Source organism: Thermobia domestica, chromosome 9 (assembly GCF_964235325.1).
Source record: "Thermobia domestica chromosome 9, izTheDome1.hap1.1, whole genome shotgun sequence".
Classification (NCBI taxonomy): Eukaryota; Metazoa; Arthropoda; class Insecta; order Zygentoma; family Lepismatidae; genus Thermobia; species Thermobia domestica.
This window is the reverse complement of record NC_137462.1, coordinates 17,921,826-17,927,604: the sequence shown is the minus strand read 5'-3', so window position 1 is coordinate 17,927,604 and position 5,779 is coordinate 17,921,826. Positions and strand designations below refer to the sequence as shown.

At 35.9% G+C, this 5,779-nt stretch overlaps 1 long non-coding RNA gene across 1 annotated transcript; it reads left to right on the top strand.

Moving 5' to 3' along the window:
• The first annotated feature begins 1,852 nt into the window (after nucleotides 1–1,852).
• On the top strand, nucleotides 1,853–5,255 carry LOC145693920 (uncharacterized). The gene is made up of 2 exons (XR_014132852.1): nucleotides 1,853–2,182; nucleotides 5,094–5,255. It is a non-coding gene; the product is annotated as an uncharacterized LOC145693920 (long non-coding RNA).
• Nucleotides 5,256–5,779: the final 524 nt, after the last annotated feature.

The window sequence follows — 5,779 nt, the reverse complement described above, 5'->3', positions numbered from 1 at the left end:
AAACTTTCCTTTTCGGTATACAAAAAGTACTGCCCCTCTGACCGCCCACAAGAAATTTTAGGTGGCGTCGTCACTGGGAACGAACAATGTTTGAGTAGTTGCTAACAGACATTACCAAATGATCAGAGGTTGGTCGATGTTGAATTGTAGTGTCTACCGCAGAGATGGAGTGGGTTATGGGTTAAGATTTGTGAGTGGGTCAACAGGACGTGACCCACTGCGACTCACCATCCACCGTGCCCCACTCTGACCTACCGACTCACTACAACAAACCGACCCATTCTGCTCAATGCATTGTAGACAGCATTATCTCAACACTGGTGAATTTATCTACGTTTTACTTTCAAAGCCTTCATTTTTATTCCTTTTTCATTTGTTTCTATTTACTTAGCTGTAAGTGAAAACTGAACTTCAGGCACTTTTGGATATTGATATTTGTAATTGTAATAATACGTAGCAATAGAAATCACTACTTGACTTTCGAGACAAAGTCGAATTTTACTGTTCCTTTTACCTTTACCTTGATTTGAGACTCAATTTTTATTCTATTTTCCACTGAAAAGTGTCTGTAATTCAACAAGGAAATAATTATAGGTATAGCCTATATGATAATTAAATTGAAATTCGTCGTAATTTGGTCCATGACAAACACTTTACCATTTTATATCGTAAAGGTCAGATCCACTGGTTGCTTGAGCGATTGACCGTAGAAATTCAAACTCTGATTAGTGATAATTTCACAGCCTTGTTTTATTACAAGTGTAAACTCTTTAGTCAGTAGTGAGGAGGGCGTGGATCATGGGTTAAAGTTGATGACGATGGGTTTTGGTGGGTCATTGTTGGTCGTGGGTCAGAGTGGGTTACGGTGGATAAGTGGATTTGGGGTCAAGTTTTTATTGATGATCCATTTCTGATCCAGATATACACGGTGTCTCAGGAGGAAGGGGCAATATTTTGGAAAATGGAATTTCTCTTCCAAAGACACCACTGCTGCATGTAGCATACCTTTGAAAAGCCAATTCCATCACTATTCAAATCCACTATGTCGTATCTGTATAGAATAACTACACTGTGAGCAATATGAAATATAAAGTCAAAAATGGTTCATAATTTATAGGTCTCAAACCATTGAGATTAGGACCCATGTTCATATGAACTTTCTTGCTTAGCATCACCCATATTATCATTTCCCAAAATATTACCCCTTCCTCCTGGGACACCCTGTATATTACGTTGAATGGTATCTCTAGATGAATACATCGGGCCGAACGGACGGACAGACAGACTCCACAAAGTACTTTTCTTGGTATGTAAAGCGACGAAATGAGGAAATCTATTGAACTCTCGAATTCAAAGTTTTTTTTTTCTAAGGATGACCAGACCATAACTTCTTTTTTCCTATCATCGCTCGAAACATAAGAAAAAAGCACTAGATTATACATTTTTGCATCAGGAGTCCTGCGATCGACACCAACATATATATTGTGGTGTGCGACTAACCTCCGTGGATTTCCTCGGAGGTTCTCCCGCTTCTTTCCACATCCTCATTCCACTATTTAAAAAAAAATCATTCTCATGAATTATCCTTTTCTACCAGCCTACAGGGTATAACCACATAACACTGACTTAATTAGATATTTTTTTTCTAGGAAGGTCTACTTTCTAGTTCCTCCTAGTATCTGAATGAATTATAATTCATGTATTAAGTTGACGCATTTTCTGATTTATCATTATGAAACAGTTTCCGGAGAATTACTTTATTTATCTGTCCGGAGAATTGTTACAAATGTTCCTCCTTAATTATTCGCAGGAAGTTTGTAATGTTGTAGTGGTGTGTGGTTTTTAGATAAAAGGAGTCTCCCTTCCCCGAGCTCCTATAATTGCTACTAAATAAATTGCAGTGAAACATTATAGACGGTTGCAAAAACGGTTAGAAATCGAACTGCATGAATATGGTGTTTACACGTATTTGTGTTGTGTTCTTTGTTATTTTGTTGTTGTTCAATAAAGTGCTGTTAGAGAAATCAGAACAAAGGGTTCTGATTAATAAACGTTCTGCAACAATAGGTTATCGTCAAAATACAGAAGAATTAGAAGTTCCACGAAGGATCTTTAAGAAAACTTGTCCTCCAGGATATATGCTTGATGCTTTGGGCAGATGCAGAGAAATATGGAAATGAAGGTAATTAATTAGAACATTAAAGACTTTAAATGATCTTAACAGCTAGCAAACCCTTTTGCTTTCTATTTCTATATCGTCTTGTAGTTGGATTAAGGTGACTTGTGTGCAGTAACGAAGTTTCTTTGTTGTTCTGAGGGAGAGCCCAGGCCCGTATCCAGGGGGGGTCTAGGGGGGCCGGGCCCGGCCTAAGATTTTCACGGTAGGCTTGCAAATCAACTATAATATGGTGATTACAATATTTTTGGATCGGCCCCCCTACATTTTTGGGCTGGCTACCGGCCTAGGAGAACCAACTACGTGAATTTGCTTGATCAATACTTCTTATGAATTTAAGTTGCTATTCTAAAAGCCCTCCACGTTTCTGGTGGTAAAATGCTGGACGGCATTACTGGTAGGTCAGTGCTGCCAACCTGAAATTCTTTAAAATCCCACCTTGATAAGCAAAAAATCCCATTTTGCATCTGAATTTCCGACGTTGTACTACTACTATTACTACTAATAATAATAATAAACTATGAAAATAAAATTTATGTATGTCGTGTATTACTTTTTTCAATTTCTGGGTGAATTATCTATAAATTTCGATCCTCCACGTTTATTAAATAGTTTGTGAATAACTATTTTGCTTACGAAAGTATATTTTATATTTTATTTTATTTCCGACAAGTATATTTTATAAGAAATACAGGACTCTATCACACTTGTGACGACCACTTTATACTAAGTCGAATGATACTAGAAAAATTTTGTTCTTCACACGTGTTTGTTTTGAAAATGATTGTTTCTCGTTTTATATTTGACTCCCTTTCTTACACTCGTTCATTGGTTTGTTTTCTTCTTTCTTCAAACACCAGAGCACATATTTCGTTTCTTCGTACTTGAATTTAAGAACCACATATAATTAAGTCGTTCCTTACTTGCAAGGACTTCACCGATGACAAGGAAAAGACTTCAAACTAAAAGTTGATAACACTGACACGTTTATTAATGACCCCTTATACCTACTTCTCCCTCGTAGAGAATTTTGTTGGCGTAGATTACACACATAGAAAAAAGTGTGTTTTATAAAATTATCGTATATTCACCTATTATTGTAAAGGCATTATCGTACATAGCATTAAGGCTTAAATTATCGTATATTCACCTATCACAAGGGCATTATCGTATATAGCATTAAGGCTTAAATTATCCTATATTCACCTATTATCACAAGGGCATTATCATATATAGCATTAAGGCTTAAATTATCGTATATTCACCTATTATCGTAAAGGCATTATCGTATATAGCATTAAGGATTAAATTATCGTATATAACGATAAATCATCATATGGTTAGCAAGCCTGGAGCGAGAGCCAACTACATGAATTTGCTTGCTTAATACATTTTTGTGAATTGGAGTTGGTAGCTTAAAAAATTTGTACGTTTCTGGTAGGAAAATGCTGCATGGTTGATCTCGTCCTGTCTTTTCCCTGGCTTGGTTTGTAAATTAGTGTAGCACCAAAAGTTAGTGACTTTTTAACAAACGACACACTTTAATGAACGGACTACAACACCAGGGTTTCTTTGAGAAAATTTTGTCTGGGAAGGCAAAAGCAAAATGTGAAGAGGTTGGCTCCGCAATTTAATTTGTCTTAGTTCCTGGGGGGATGATTGGCAAGCTCCAGAGGTAAAAGGGAGCAAAGCCTCGAAGTATACGTGGTAGAAACTAAAATTTATTTAGGGAGTGGCGGCTCTTCATGGGAGTCACATCGAAAAAAAAATATATACAACGTAAGGGGAAAAATACAGAGTACAACTACAGAGAGATAGAGACCCTATTTGTAAGGAATAGTTTATAGGGCAAGTCAAAGTGATGGACCCGATTTCAGGAATTTATTATATGAACTATAATAAACATACAGGGCTCATAGTGGTCTGGTCTCTTGTAAATACTTGAAAAGTGACCAAAAGTACACGAAAAAGTGACCGAAAGCACACGAAAAAGTGACCAAAATCTCATCATGCTCCTTTCTTCCTTTGTCAATTTCTCCGTCACCTCTCTTTTGTTTCATCTTTTCTTTACTTCTTGTTTTAGCTTCCTCCTTTCTTAGGTTTTCTAAGTATGCTTTCTAGTTACGGTAAGCAGACTTAGCAGATGTAAGAAGCTTCTGAGTAAGTGGAACCAGTTCTGGCCTATTTCCGAATTTCTTTATCCCAGACATCATATTTAACTTAGCATTGAGAGTTCTCAAAGCCATGAAATAATAATAATAATAATTATTATTATATTTCTGACCTATTACATAATATTTACAATAAATAACGTATTTGAACAAAAATATTGACCTTTTCAGTGAATTACATTATGTAGTCCATCTTTGGTGGACGCTTCGATTGGACTCGATACGGTTTCTACCCTTTCTACCGCACACTGGTCGAACAGCAGCCTATCTTTTGGTATGGAGGATGTGTGTCTTTCAGTAGACTTGGCTGATCCGCGTTTCACCATCTTGTGTGGTTCTCTCCTGGTGGGTTAATGAAGTTAATAAATTAAAAAAAAAAAAAAAAAAAAAAAACTCCGTCGTAGTTAGATAAAAATTAAAATTTAAGAGATAGTCATAATGTTGGTAATGTAATAATGAAAACCTTGACGAGGAGATTCTTTAGTATTTCTTAATAGATATCGTGGTTATCATTTACAAAGGAAAAATAGTTTTCTCGAAAACTACGCATGAGATATCGACTTACCCATAACACCTTGTTTAGTTCAATATGTCACGATTGGTATTTGTCATATCTATTGACATTTCTTTATGTAATACGCTAATGTAGAATTAATGAAATATATTCGTGTTGTAGTTTAGTTTTATCAGTAAATTTTCTGCCGACGCCTTTGTCACTAATATCTATTTACTTTCTCTTGTTACAGTTTCACAGCATACTGGTCTTAAAGAAGGAAGTCAATACAGACCCTGCAACGAAAGAGCCTTGGTTTTTTACCAGAACATCACTGTTGCACAAACTGTACAAAATTATTTGATTCTAAATGTAACAGAATTATATTAAAACATGTAATTATTTAATTTAATAATTTGTTTGGTTCATTCCACCTTACTGAAACTTAGAGTTATTAAAATTTGGCCTGGAATTGATCAACGGACCCCTCACACCAGAATGTGAGCGCTCTATCACTGAGCCACCGTTGCCCCCGGGGGATAGGTTTAAGATTGAAATGTTAAATGTTAACTGTTTTGGAACAATGAATTTCCAACGAAAATAAACCAATAAAAATCAACCCGCGCAAGACTACATTCCTGAATTTCCGGGTTTACGAAATTCTATTCCAAGACCTTTATAAACCTTGTTTGCTAAGTATCAATAATCGTCATTGCATCGCTCTTCAATGGATATTTTTAATCATGGGCGTCTCTGGCGGGCGGAAGGGGGGGGGGAGGACGCATCCCTCCAATATTTTGCAGTACAAAATATTCAATATTTATTCTAATTTATTTATTAACGACAGAATAACATATAAACAAAAATAATTGTATTTATTTGGAATATAATATTCAGGTTGTAAACTCAGGGGATCCGTGAAGGTAAGCAGAAAGGTAA